The sequence below is a fragment of the Sipha flava genome, unplaced genomic scaffold (assembly GCF_003268045.1).
Source record: "Sipha flava isolate LNK unplaced genomic scaffold, YSA_version1 176_pilon_pilon, whole genome shotgun sequence".
NCBI classification, from domain to species: domain Eukaryota; kingdom Metazoa; phylum Arthropoda; class Insecta; order Hemiptera; family Aphididae; genus Sipha; species Sipha flava.
The window spans coordinates 1,588,413-1,604,789 of NW_020272062.1; the positions used below are offsets into that span (position 1 = coordinate 1,588,413).

Genomic DNA, 16,377 nt, shown 5'->3' on the forward strand with positions numbered 1-16,377 from the left:
CTTGCCTGTAGAACAATACATTCGTAATTTTATCAATAAATTATTTATAATAGATACATTTTTAATTGTAAATTTGACTTTATTTTATAAATTATGTAACATTATAAATTATGAACGGTACTTAATAAGTAAATATTTATAAATTTATTTGAATATAATCCACAGCTTGATTAGTAAATTTTACAACCTATATCAGGAACCGCAATTAGTAATTTCAAGGGAAGATGAACCGAAATTGGCAAAATTAATGTTGTTATCTATCTATAGTTATTAAAAAACTAAACATTTTACTATGTAACCAATAAACAATTGTTCTTACATATTTTGTATTTACTGTGAATAAATTATTTACGTATAATTAAATTAAATGTTACATAATATTTTAGATATTAAGAACTTTTTGTGGCATTGAAAATAATTAAATAAGTCCAATGATTTTCAAACCGTTTTATAATCGTATATTTGTCCTATGCTTAGTATAATTTATTATTTCGACACGGGGGCTTACTATTTATAAGGTCTCCTACGTAGGTATGATCCTAATCTTGGATTTTCTTCTACAGCTTACTTTACCCGAAGAAGAACGTTCATTGTTATGAATAAACGACTTAATGTTGAGCATAAGAGGTTCATACTATTTTTTAATAATAAACCGTTATAACTATATGTGTTAAACCTACCCATCTGAGTTTATTCGATTCATATTTTTATTTCAGTTTCACCTGTTTAGCTTTGAAGAGCATTATCGTGTAATACGAAAGTCAAACTTTCTCAAAACTCTGACCTACAAAAACTGTATACACGTGTACACTATCCGGAGGCTGAAGTGGCAGGTATCTCCACGGGGGTTCTGTTATATGTTAAGGTTATTTTACTTTGTCATTTAAATACATTATCTAGAATTGTATTAATAAAATACGAAATTGGTTACTTCATAACCAAAGGATCGATGTTTGACTATGTAAAAATAAGAGTCTCAAATCATTTATATTTCCCTTAAAGTTACATAATAGGTTGGGCTTACAAGTACGTTTTTAACGGATGTACTGATAATTTAGGCAAGTACGATATATGTGTTTAGTTGGCACGTATTCCTCATAAATCTTGTTAATCTGAAATTTAGGAATTTTGCTTTTCGAGAATACGATTGTGTTTGATGGTAAATTGTGCACGTAATAATAATGTCTGAGGTGAATAGTTATGGTTCGTATTCATACGCAACTTTTATTCACGCGACGATTGACTACTGGCATACGATTCAATTTTGTGTTTAAAATATTTAATGAAACTCATTAATTTTTTAAGATCGTAGATTTTTTTGATGTTATTATTATATATATATATATATTATATATTCTGTTTTTTTTTATTAGGCCGCCAAAATTAATTGCGAACGTATTTTATTCATAACGTACTTGTATTTTAACGTTCTAATAACTAAATATGTGTTATTGACGAATTGTATGTGTTGATAACTTCTTAATTAAAAACATTTTACGTATAGATTGCTATTGGTAATGTTGTACAATTTAGACGAAATAATTTATTGATAGACATGACTCGAATAATGTAAATTAAATATTAAGTCGTCATTGCCGTTTTTTTTTTAAAATAACATATTTGGCAGACGTTTTATGATCGTTTCGAATCACATTAGTATCTGGTGGATAGTTATTGAGCTGACCTGGTATTTTTTTGGTCAGGAAACGTTTACAGATTTGAAATACTTTTTACTCACTAGATTTGTTAAACTAGTCACGTATATTTGACTGGGAGGTAAAAAATAAAATAAATAGAAACCAGAAATCGCTAAAAAAGAGTAAGAAATGTCTAACTATAGTGCGTGAAAAAAAATGTAATATGTAACAAAGCAATTTGCAAGATCCAAAGTTGCAAGTTAAATTATTGTTTTTTGACTCAGTGGTTAGGTTGCGTGGTATTATTTGTTTTTTCTGCAATCGATCGGACCCAATAATATTAACAAATCATATTCTTAAGTAATGAGTGTATGGATTTATCAGCATAATTCACCATTCTGTCTTTTCATAAGAATATATTTATTTTAACCGAAAATACACCTTTGTATAATATATATGATATTATAATGATCGGTTTGCCCATATCAAACAACATTTGTTTTTATTAAAAACAACAATAAGAAGCATAGATCTTTCAATTTACGTTTATATAACGTGTAATCATTATTTACACTGGTAACTAGTTTAAAAAAATTCAGAAATTATCATTTATTTTGTATAAAATCGGAGTATATTTACGTATGGCGTATAAAAGTATATTAATAAATAGATTTTCGTTTTAGTGGCGTAAAACCTGTATGGGATATGATTTAAAACGTTATTTTAAGTTAGTCTGTAATTTACAATTCCATCAAAACGATAACAATCCCAATGATATGAGTTTAAAACCTTCTAAAATCGTCTTTTTGCTTTCGATTTTATACAGTAAGCATTTTCAGACTTCAGTTATTGATAACCTATTCACTAAATTATTATTACAGTATATATATCAGTTGTATATGAGGGGCTCACTAGTAATTTGTTCACTGAAAACATCGTATATCATAAAAATACACAAGGAAATTATCGAATGTTATCATTCGGTGTCCACGAGTGGGCAATAAATTGCAACAGTAAAAATGTTATCAGAAAATTGAACCAGGTTATCCGTAACGTTTCACGCACGGACGAGTAAAGGTAGATGTGTGTGTATGCACGCGTGTGTATATATATGTGTGTGTGCTGGTTGAATATATGGGAAAAACATTCTTGTGTATGAGGTGTAAAATTAGTAGAGTTTATCTGTATCCAACAGCACTGGTATTTTTTTTTTACTGTGCTGAGGCCCTATTTTTCAACAGAAACTTTCATTAAACAAGCGTATATAACGATATATAAATATAAAAATAAAAATACACCGAGATTTATATATAACTGCTAAACAATGACAAAAATAATACCAACTAGAATTTAACTTTTAAATTTACTTATGTGTTTATTTTTCTGTTTACATTTTTGAAAAACCAAGGATATGTCATGGTTACTTTATTTAAAGCATTATTTTTATTTTGTGTTTAATATAAAAGTGTATACTTTTTATTTCGAAATAAATATGCCTGTTTGAATATTAGGTCGAATTTAAAAATTAATACTTGTAAGATATTTTTTGCCAATTTCTCACGTGAATCGATACGTGACATCGATTTTGAGCTTGTGAGATAAAAGAAGGTGAAATTTATTTGTTGTTATTTCACATATCTGATTAGTTGACACTGTTTTTATTGTAAAATAATCATAATTAAATATAACGTATTTGAAATTCATTAAAATCCATTTTTATTAATCAGATATGTGAAATAAAACAAATAAATTTCACCTTCGTTTATCTTGCAGAGTTCTGATACAAATTGATATGTCACATTACATTTTTTTAATCCTGGTGACTTGGATGTGAAAAATGCGCTTTAAACCCGAAATCGATGTTACACATCGATTCACGTGAGAAATTTGCAAGAAATATCTTATAAGTATTAATTCTATAAAACCCAGGTTTTGAAAATAGAAAACAAATTTCAAAATATTCTTAATTTGGCCACTGTAGAGAGCACGCGTATACTAGTTTCCTCAACAACTTCAGGAAAACCCTTTAAATATTAATATATTCATTAATAGTGTACATATATTTTGAAATTATTTTTTTTTTTATTTGAAGTAATATTTTTTTATTACGTCTGAATTAATTGAAATGGTTATTTACTCTCATATTCGTAGTATATACTTTAAACATGCATGCGCTTAAGTATGATGTGTATGTCATGAATAAAGAATAAAATTTGATTTTGAACAAATAATTAATTTTAAAAATTTAATTTATTCCTTTAAAAATTGATTCATTTTAATCTTATATTTTACACAATATTTTCCAACTAGTATTAGACAGTTCATTTTTAATCATTGCGTACATTTTTGCAATTTATTATTAATTATTTTTACATTAAACTGTTTCCGAAAATTAGAAAAGTACACAATGCTTGTTGAATATTCAGTCGATTATAATTAATTCTCGTGTTTACTTTAATACTTGAATTTCCATTCGTAAGCACAAATCTCGTTATTTCGCTTTCCTCTGCTGTGAATCTATGTTATTTTTAGTTACTTTTAATGTAACAATTTTCTTAACACGTGTCCGTTGAAACGAGCCCGGTTGAAATGTATTGCATACCGCTGCGCGGACAGATTTTAGCCGCAGCGGGCCTGTACTGACCACGCTTAGTTCCACACGGACAAACGTTCTTTATCGCGCATAGTCCCTACCCTCTCCCATATGAATCCCGGTAAAAATTCCATTCATATATTGTTTTATAAAAATACTATATTAGTTAAATTTAACCTCAATGCCAATTTTTATTTAGCTCACCGCGTAAAGATATTTATCACATTTCGTCATAGCTTAATCCTGCAGGAGAGCAGCTATGAAAACAGCCTATTTAAATAACTATTCGCAAAGAAAACATAAGTCTGAAAACTTTTCTCCCGGTTAATGTCAGAAGTTGGTAAAAATGGATAATAAATGTTTACGTACAACAAAAATCGGGAAGCATACACATTTTACCCGTCAAAAACTTTCACGAGATTCTCGCTCGGGCGCATCATTGGCGTTCTTTATGACACCAATTTTATTTTTACATTCCTCCAACATCTTGATTATGGCACGTTGAGATTTAGTCTAACTCTGATTCGTTTTGATAGCGTTATTTGCTTGGAACATTCGGAACCACCCGATCTACCCTAAGATCACGAACAGTTATAAAATAACTCGAAAAAATTAGTTTTGACAAAACTTTTAATACGTAATACATAAATTCTTTAAATGGCGAATTGGTATTATATTTACTGATTAGTTTATGAGTGAAACGTGTTTTGGATACAATATTTTGGCATTAATATACTGGATAACTATGACGTATTGATGTTTTAATGATATTATAACATAACTTATAGTTATACCTACCTAATATTCTATTTAGATTCCGACGAATGCAAGGAATACATTTTTTTATTTGAAATCAATCGTTAATTGTTAACGGTATGAAATATCGTTTACTTTGTTTATGTTTAACATTAAATTGTACAATGATATAAATAGAACTGCAAACATCGAGTTGTGTATTTCTTAATTAACCATCATGTTCTACAACAATAATCGTTGTACAGTATTTTTCGAGCGCCTCATATATATATACTATACGTCATATTATTTGTCTTGAAAAGAAAAACTAAGTCTGATTATTTTGTTTTATTATTGTTTGTGAGTTTATCCGTTGGCCTTGCGTAGTTCGAAAAGAATAACGAAGTTTCAACTTCGTGACACTTCCCTTAATATTCCCTCTGCATTCGTATAAAATAGATAACAACGTGGCTTGATGTACATGAAATTCAACTTCGTCACGCGGTGAATTATATAGGCAATAAAGTACATTGGATGTGAACTAGCTCACATGAAGATAATAAGAAATCCCTTCAGTGTGTTTTTTTTTTTTTTTGATAATTAAACGAAATTGACAATAAAAACACCATGAATAAAATTCGTGATTGTCGATTGTAAATTTTCATACTAAAATTCAGTAACGTACGTCATGTTATTTGATTATCTAAAATTAATATTTTTCGTAAAAGTGTAAAATTGATAATATTGATCTGAGTAGCGTAAAATGTTTGTTCTATATTTTTACACTGTCACTTCATCTTCTTAAAATTAATTATTTTCCTTAAGCTTTTAGTAAACTATTTTGTAAACATTTGAGTTATAAATCTTCATCATAAAAAGCGGAATAATAATAGGTTTCATCTTATAGAAAATATATTAATATTTTTTCGTTTAATAATACAATAAGTAACAATTGATTATCATTATTATAATTTGTTAATTAGTAAATGAATTCATAATTTTCATTCTCATAAAAATGTATAGTTCTTTCTCGGCCTTATTTTATACTATGCAGCTGTTTTATTAAAACGTAATTTATAAATTTATACATTTTTTTCTGGATCTCATTTGTCAAAGAGTTATTTTTTTTTTTAACCCGGTAGTTCCGTTCAGAGGGGCCAAAGCCACCCATTCATCATTTGTATACGTTTTCATTTTTTCAAACCACCTCTGTCTGCTAGCCTACAATCATAATATTTTTTTGAAACATTTTTTTATTTACCTTCTCTTCATTTGGTTTCGTTTAATTTAATTAAAATATACACACACACACAAATTATATATTATTTATTAATACAGTATTATTAGTGTCTGTATTGAAAGGTTGTATTAAATAAATTATAAAAACTAAAAACTACTATTTGATTTTATTATTAATTATATTCAATGAAAATTATTTTCGTGATTATTAGGTTTATTTTTTAATCTAAACTTATAAATCGATTAAGATTTTATTGTACAATCGTACATAGAAAATAGGAATATGTTCATTAGTTAATCGCCTTAAAATATATTATTGCTTATATCATGTTATACTAACCTGTTTGCCGTCGTAAAGTAAATAACTAGTATTAGTAACATTTTTATGTATGTTTGAAAATAAACATAAATAATGATATATAGATTTGCCTGTGAATTACATTTTTTTTTTAGTGATAAGTTATCTACAAGAAACTTATTTTTAATAAACGCATAATTTCCCATTAAATTTGTAAATACGAGTATAATAAAACGTTTATTCTATTAAATATTAAATTGAGTTCAATATTTTATGATATCACTAATTCTTATAAATATGAACTAACAGACGAAAGGACTTAAAAAAATTTGTTTTAAGTATACTATAAATACGTTTACGATAAAGTATAATAATTATAATTTATTCTAATGGCTTACATTTTTGGTATGATAAATTTCGTATCATATTTTATCTTATACCTTGAAGAAATATTAAAGGGATTCTAATTTCTAAAGAGATATTTATGAGATCCATCTAATTGATAAGCACGCAGTTTAGACGAATTTGTTTGCTAATGCTAGTGGTTTTTGTTCAGTCTAGGAAATTGTTTTGTAAGTGACTGTTTTTGACGTTGAGTAGGGAACGTAATTAATGTTGAGTTCACAAGAAGAATATAAAGTGAATTGACCCCTTGGCATATAGTAAATTGAAATTTCAGATAGAGTTCTTTTTAAATATTATAATTGCACATTGTAATAATAGTAGAATAACTGACAAAATGTAATTTACAGGTCATTAGTTTTAAAGATTATGTTGAAAGTGTTATTACAATATGTTCCAATGTGTATATGTGTGTGTGTATATATAATATCTGCAGTAAAATCCAAAATCATCATTTGCGGTAGCGTAATTTCTCGACGAAATACTAAAAATTATGGTTGTTTTTGCTTTCAATTTGTCGTAAAAGTACTTTTCATTAAGTTTCAAACTTTTCGTCCCCTGTATGATGAAATAAGTTTTCCAATGTGTACGTATAACTTTTAACAATATAACCTCGAGTGGTAGCCTGCCGAAACTGTTATTTTTCTTTTATTCTTTCCCTTTCTTATTTTTATTAGACATGCAATAGAATTTATTGAATTCATAACATCCTCCGAGTTCAATGAATTGGTTTCGTTAAAAGTTTGATTGAAAAAATCAACTAAACAACCACCATATTTGAGTTTCTGGTCTTTCGATTAATAATAATTACAACACGGCACTAAATACTTCTTCCAGTTAGTGCATGCATATTATATTTTTATGTTTGATGAAAAACGTTCCATCTTTGTTCAATATCTGTAAAACCCAGACTCGTGGACTTGAATAATTGTTACCAAACGTTGTTCCAATTATGTAGTGATTAACTTTAATTGTAAGTTTACTTAGTAAAATATATAGCTAGTATTTTTTATGTAAAATTAATGAGGAGCAAATATTACTCATTGGTTGGTTGTACCGTTATTATTATACCTTAAAAATTGTTGGTAAATTAACTAAAAATATTTAATTGAAACTCTTTCAGAAATATATATTTAGTATTTACCTATATTTTTTTGTGTAACATTTATGACTTTGTACACTTATTTTTATTTGTTTACCTACTTCTTAATTAATATTTACATAAAAATTTCAACTACCAAGACATTTTATTTAGAATTAATTTAATATTGTTTGAAAGTCATTATATTCTGTATACCAATATATATTGAGATTAAAAATATATTAATAAAAATCAATTAAAAAATAATATTGAACAAAAAATTTAAATTTATTTTTGTATATTTTTTTTTCGTATAATATTAAAAAAAATGTCAAAACTGTAGTAAATTATATCATATACTATCATTAATTTTAATATAATTAAAAAAATCAATTTGTGTTTTAATTTAATATCTTTTATTCCTGAAATATATAAGAAAAATAGTGAATTCATAAAAATATTTTAATAGAAAACAAAAATAAAAAGAAGATTGAAAAACTTCTGTTAACAATTTCTAAATGAAAACGTTGATTGAGATTTATGTCTGTACTTTACATATTTTGTAAACCAATTATGTAAACATAATGTTTAATATCTGTGTTTTATATAAATTGATAGGGTATTTATATATAACTATTTAACAATGTTAACTACCAAGTTTAAATAAGATCAAAATTTCATTGATAGTTAATTCGTGAAAAAAATGTATAATGATTTTTTAGTTGTGTGTTTACTGTGTAATTGTCAATTCATAATAAAATTTTGTAAGTATACAAAGAAAAACATGTTTACTAAATCACAGTAATTTGTTTAGAAGAGAAACTTGAACTATTTAAGGGAATTAATGAACTATTCAAAATTTGAATAATATACCAAAATGTAACTGTATACAAATATTTATATTATTCAATGAAATGTATGAATACAATCGAAACGTTTTATTTTATGTTATCTTATGATATAACATGACATAGTAAATACATTTTGTATTATTTATTTTTATATTAGTGGATAAGAATTTTACAATAATTAATTTTAGAAATCAATTCATCATCTACCGAAATAAAGACAGTAAATTATGCATTATAGTTTTTGATTTTGTTACGTAAAAAATAAACTTCTTGATTAAAAGTTATTTTTACGACTTAGTCTTTATACTCTAATATCGAATGTATATTATGTATTCCTGTTATGTTGTGTTTTCTCCGTATAAAAACTTTATGTTGGTTTAAATGTTAATACCAGTTTGAAAATAGTTCTTAAGTTAGTTCTTCAAATAAGTTATCAATACAAATTGGCGTTTGCCATTTATATTTATTTTTAATCGATAATTTGTAATCTTATTATAAACATCACGACAAACAATAACCTTGTTTGGTATTTCTATTTCATACAGTGAACCCGATAGTTTATATAATGGGTTATGTTCATAAAGTAAGGCGAAAGGCTACACCATAGTTAATTAAAAAGTTCAGCCGAAAAATAACGAGGTCGTCCGCATCTTCAGCCATAGGTACTGTGTTAGCAGAGGCTATTAAAAATAACGGTCAGAGTTTTAATGGTCGCAAAAGCAAAAAAAAAAAAAAAAACAGAAAGAGATAGAGTGAGTGTGTGTATGTATGAGAGAGACAGAGAAAGAGGAAATAGGGTATACTTGGAGGCGGTTTTGCTCATGAAAACCGTCCATTGGGATGTTACCTGACCGAAAAGGATTTGGCCGTAAGTCCGTATTAACAAGGTGGGGACTTACGAATTCCGTGCGAAATCTAACTAATAAGTTGAAAATTGTAATCGTTTTAAGCCATGCGGGATCCTTCCATGAAGTTAGCATTACATTTAAAGTAAAACCACCGACTATGTGTACCCGACTATTACACGTCGGTCGCTTTCGTTTTTATATTTTATCTTCACTGGATCAAATAATATTAATCAAAAATTAATATCATAAATATATTCAATCCAGTATGTAGTATTATATTTACTTATTAATTGTTTATTACGTTTACTACAAACAAAACCTATTTATAACTGAACAATACGAATTAAGAGAGAACGGTGAAATGCCATTAAGTTATAAAGATTAAAAAAATAGATTATGAATCACCTTTATAGTATTACACATCTCCACCTATGAGAGGTAATAAGGCAATTACTTTGCAATGGCATGTGGAACGTAAAAACAATTAGTAGTGATAGGTTTAGGTTGTTAGGTAGTATTATTTTGTAATAATTAACGTTTGCCAGATAAATTCAGAATTAGAAATCAAAATCTTTCCGATCATCAAACATTTTTCACGCGATGATTTATTGCAATTATATTAAAATTATAATGTTTTATTTTAAATAAATCATGAGAAAAGTTAATAACTAATATTGGTTTTAAAATAAAATGTATTCTTTCTCGGAAAACTCTTATAGGAAAGTAAAAATGCTCAAAATGTTTTATTATTAATTTCTATTGATTGTTTCTATTTTATTTATTATATAAATATTGATAAATATTTAATTTAATTTAAATATATATATAATAAAAAACTGGACTGTAATATATTAATTAACTCTTTTTTAAATAATCAATGAAATCCACGAAACATTGAAATATTATAAATCCAAATTCATGAATAAATGTAATTCAATATTTTATAAAATAAAATATTTTGTTTTTAATAAGTAACTTCATTTTGATAAAACTTTAGTGTTTTTCTTCACTTTTTATACTAAAAAATTAAATTATTTTTAGTTTTTGAGTCTGACACTAAAAAATATATGATATGAATTTGTAAAAAGCAAAAGAAGTGAGCACTCTAGTTTTCGTTTTCTTTTGAAAATCTTGTTGTTTGAATTCATTTTAAGATTTTGTAGTAGCAATGTTTCTTGTTTTTAATACTTATATTTTTTTAATTTTAATACCCTATAATAATGAACGTTTTCATTTCACAATTGTAAGAGTCTAGTTTTTGTCATTCCATTAAGTTTTTTATAACTTTACAAGAGACACAAATGTATACTGGCTTAACATAGTCGTATTATTCCTACAGATTACTACATTTACATATTTATACACACAAGTTATATAGTAAGTATTTATGTTTCTTTTGCTGATTCAGTAAATTTCTTTTGTTTCAAAATGTAATTCAATTGAATTTAACGACTATCTTATTTAACTCTAAAACAATTAAAACTTAGTAAAATATCGTATGTTATTGGCTGCAATTTCAATTTTTCAACAGCGTACCATTTTACTTATAGTTAATGCAAAACAATATATTTTTGTTACATCATCATCAAATTTACATTATTATTATCCTCAATGTATATTATTATAATACCATAATATACTTAAGTAGAGTAACTCTACACGTATAAATTATAAGATTAAATGTTTAAAGTTTTCCGCTATCGTTGAATATTTCGAATATAGTAAATGTTGTGTTTTAAATATGATTTTTGTAACTTTACAACCAAATTATGCATTTTAAAGAAAATATCTATTGGTTTTGCTAATTAAAAACTTAGTCAACGTTTAACCGAACCATTAATATTCATATAAAATTGACATTGATATTATAAAAGTGAAAGTAAAATTAGAATCGTTAATGATATGTTGTTTTTATGTAGGAGAATATATTTTTTGAAAGATCTATTGATATCGTTTCCTTTAATCGACTTTTTTCGTAACATTTTTAAAGTTGAGAAATTTACTACTTATGTATCATGAAAAATATCTACGAGAAGAATACTAGTATACAGATGTGAAACTTGTGGATAGGTAAACGTCGATCAATCTTTATGCCTTCGACAGTCTCTATTTTCTATCGTCACGCTTATAAACGATCTCCAGAGAGACAGACTTATCTTCTTTCGTCTTATCAATTTGCCCAAGTGTTTCAATTATTTCAATCTTTTTTTTTTTTTTAGAAGCACCCGTAACCATCACGATATATAAAAGAGTTTGTATCACCATTTATGAAGTAGGTACCTATATATATATCATATTAGAAAATGATTAAAACTGTTCGCGTATATTTTTGGTGTTTTTGAAATAGTAATTTCTTTTGCACAGAATCTTGGGTTCTCTGGATGAAATTAGTCTGTTGGGTCATACGGGTGGACATTGAACAACAAAAAATGTAATTTTGTAAAAAATAATACATTTTTAAATATATGCACATTTTTTTTTTTTTTTTTTTTTACTGCATTCCACCGTTTAGGAAATTAAAATTACATTTGTAATTTATGTAGACATTTTATTGTTAGACTAAAAAGATACCGTAATTTTTAACTTTTTGATTTAAAGCAGCTTTTATTAGGAAATTCCGTACACAGTTTGCGAAAGACCAGAAAATAAAATAAAATAAATAATCACCGGTGTCAGTTAATAAATATGTTATATAAAACATATATATATATATATATGATAAAGGGTGATATAAAGAGTGTAATATAATACAATACATGGTTTATATATGGGTCCGTTGGTCGATATCAATAGAATTTTGGTGAAGGTAGTAGTCACACATAATTTCATCTCCTTTAATTGTATGGTTTTTTAATTTGTTTTTATACTAGTTCATAAACCTGTGACATCTGGGGTTGTTTGATATAATATCAGTTTAAAGGTAGAATCGGTCAAAAAGTGTTCTGACACAAAAAAAAAAATTATTATCAAAAATAATAGAATGTATATAAACAGTTTTTTTTTTTGTTTTAAAAAAATGTCTAATTATAATTAATTTATTAAAAATCTGTTTATTTAAAGCAGTGGTTCCCAACCTTATTTATTCTACGCCCTTTTTGTAGATTTTCAAAAATCTCACGCCCCATCACTTATAAATTGAAAAAATTATAATTTACATTTTACAAATAAACTATATAATATTCGGAAAGACTACTTTTTTATTGATGATAGTAATTATAAAATATAAATAATTGTAAATAATATAGTATTATAGTGGACTTATAAATTGATGTGAGTAATTATTATAATAAATTAGTAAAAAATATAAATAATAGAATGTATAATAAAAATTAACATTTAATGTGAAGGCTGAAAATACTTTTCTTTGGACAATTTTTTAAAGTTCGGCTCGATGTTTGATAAAGAATACCTCAAGTCAGATTCGACATCCAAGCGATTTCTATGTTTGGTTTTTATAATGGCCAAGTTGGAGAATCCAGATTCACATAAATAAGTCGATGGACATTGTACAAGGACTTGTAAGACTTCATTTGAAATTTCAGGATAAATGGGTTGGTATTTTATCCAAAACTTTTCCAAAGAGCTGCCACTGTTAAAATCAATTTTTGCACGTGAATCATTCTTCAGCTCGATTGCCTGCTCTTGAAATGTATCCGGCAATGTGTCTACGTTAGCACTGAATGGACAACTTGTTAGCGTATATCTCCAACTTTCGTTAGAAAAATCCGGAAAATATCGCATAAATTCATCAGTCAAACAGTCAAGATGTTCAATCACTATACTTTTCAATCCAATAAGACAAATAGATTCTTCCTCATCAGAGATAAGTTCGTTCAATCGACGGAAAGACGAAAAATTAGGAGTCTCTTTGTTTACTCGGCGTTTCCACAGCTGTATCTTTTCTAGAAATGAGTTTATAGAATCTTTGGTGGTTATAATATTCGTATTCCCCTTTTGTAATTTGAGATTTAGGTTATTTATAGTTTCAAAAATATCTACTAGGTACGCAAAGTAGAATGTGAAGTTTTCATCGGTAAAATTCTCACGAAGATAGTCTTTTCCTAATTGTAAAAGCATAATTTCCACTTCAGATTTTAATTCGTACAAACGTTCAAACATATTCCCTTTGGATAACCAACGAACCTCTGTATGGAATAATAAAACAGAATGTTCCGTGGACAGCTCTGAACAAAGAATCTTAAAAAGACGTGAGTTAAGTGCACTGCTATTGATGGTGTTAACAACTTTTATACATACTTCAAGTACATTTTTAAGTTCAGATGGCAGCGTTTTTGCAGCTAAAGCTTGTCGGTGTGTTACACAATAAGAACCGATTATTGACGGGTTTTTATTTTTTGCTAGGCTTACAAAACCCGATCTTGACCCTAGCATTGCAGGAGCACCATCTGTACAGAAACAACATTTTTCCAAGACAAACCATTCTGATCAAAAAATATGTCAATGGCAGACAAAACGTCGCTGCCTTTTGAGGTGGAATTTAAAGCCTGGGAAAATAGAAGTTCTTCTGCGATGGACTGTTCATTTATAAAATGGCAGTAAACTAATAGCTGGCAACAATTTGCCACATCAGTGGATTCATTACATTGGATTGCAAAGAATACGGAATGTTTTAATTTATGAATCAACTCATTTTTAATGTCTAAAGCTAATTCATCTATACGTCGTTTCACTGTATTATCTGAAAGAGATATTTGAGCTTTTTTTCCTTTTGCTTTCTTCACCAAGTACTATTCCAACAGCTTTAAGTATGCTAGGTTTAATTAATGTTTCACCCAAGGTATGGGGTTTCTTTTGCTGAGTCACCATAAAGGCGATGTGATATGAGGCTTCAACAATTTTTTCATTATTCTGTTGAAACTCTCCGGTATGGTCATTTTCATTTTACTTAAAGAATTTTTTTTAGCAACAAAAAACTCTTTAGGTTTTCCTTTTAGCATCGGATAAGCTTTGGTTAAATGTCATTCTAGTCGACTAGGTCGGAGGGCAACGTTACTTAAAACGTGACAAATAACACACTGAGGCTTTTGGACACTATCTTTTTCAATAAACGTAAAACCAAATTTGACATAATCATCGATATACGTTCTTATTTTCGGAGGAGCCATTACTTTGATATATGTGCATTCGCGACGACTACGTACTACGACACTGAGCAACTGCAAAATAAAACTAAATCGCGTCTAAACTAATCTAATAGTTTTTTCCCCTGGCTTTCTCTTATCATACTGATTAATTTACGGACGATGTGGACCATGCACTATGGCTAAATTCTTGTAATCTTTATCAATTACTTTATCGACTTTATCGACCCTATATTCTATAATCTATAACGATAACCAGTCTTTATTAATTTTTCATTTTTTCTTTTAATTTTTAATATAATAAAATTTGATAAATAAAAATTAATTTTGTGATGACTGCTTACGCCTCCCCATCGATGTGTATACGCCCCCTAAGGGGGGCGTACCCCCTAGGTTGGGAATCACTGATTTAAAGGTTTAAGTATGCGAGTATTTGAGTATGCATAATATATTAACGATTTTAATCAATTATGAATTAACGTGCATTCATTAAATGTTTTTGAGCTAAACTCAATTATTTATAAAAACATATCATATAGATGATATGGTCCAACTATTTAATTACAATTAAATTAATATAGAAAGTTACTTGTATAATAATTATAAAAGTAAAAAAAAAAAATTATTAAAAAATTTAATTAAAATTTAATTTTTTTAAATTATTTATCATCAGTATCCATGTTTTTATCTAAAACATTGATAATACGAAAAAATATTTTTCGAAAGAAAAGAAAAAACTGAATAATATATGACTAATTCATATGCTTTATTTCAATAGGTTTTCGTTCATTTATATTTTTGTTCTATTATTTACTTAGGTCTTAATATATATGAAAGTAACAATGCTATGTAACAAATTTAGAAGTTCAATAAGTTATCATTCGATGACATGTATGTAAAAAAAAAAAAATGCATTAAAATTTTTTTCTATTCAAATAAAGTAGAATCGAATTTTTTAAAACATTATATAAATATCCAGGTTTAATGTTTTAAATAAAGGAGATAGATTTAAACGTTTAAGGCTGAATAATTTCAAATACTTCGAATCTTCTGATATACCGGACCAATGCATGGATCAAGGAAATGTGTTGGTTTTGAATCAAATGTGAGATAAAGAAATGTTTGTAAGATATGTATTTTTTGTCGATATTCAAAGCATCGTTTTTGGTATACTACAACTGGGAAAAGTACAACGCCAACACGGGAGGTTGACACTTTAAAAAGCGTTTTTTATTTATTTTTATTATTATTTATTTATTTATTTTATTTTATTTATTTTTTTTTTTTTTGATGCCGGAGGCAACTGAGCAGATTCCATTGTCGAGATCTCTTTTTTTCTTTTTCTTCTTCGCTACCGTCATTATCTTGTCGTACAGGGTGGTATGTTGTATGCAGCTGATTCCTTACGGCTGTTTATCTCCCTACTCTCTCTTTCACTTTCTTTCTTTTAATCTTTCTCGCTCTCACTGTTGTAGCGACACGTCAAATGACAGTATGGGTAGTAGTGACAAAAAAATGGAAAAACTCGGCCGTCACCGATGAATGGTTGCTGCTACCGATACCTTCCTATTATTCAGTTTCATTCTAGCAT

General features: G+C 27.2%; 1 protein-coding gene and 1 pseudogene across 2 annotated transcripts in view; one reads left to right on the forward strand and one right to left on the reverse strand.

Annotated features, from left to right (window-relative positions):
• The window catches only part of LOC112680301 (complexin), a 239,369-nt gene that overhangs the window by 24,154 nt on the left and 198,838 nt on the right, over nucleotides 1-16,377 (forward strand). The window lies entirely within an intron of this gene.
• Nucleotides 13,021-14,511, reverse strand: LOC112680407 (annotated as a pseudogene).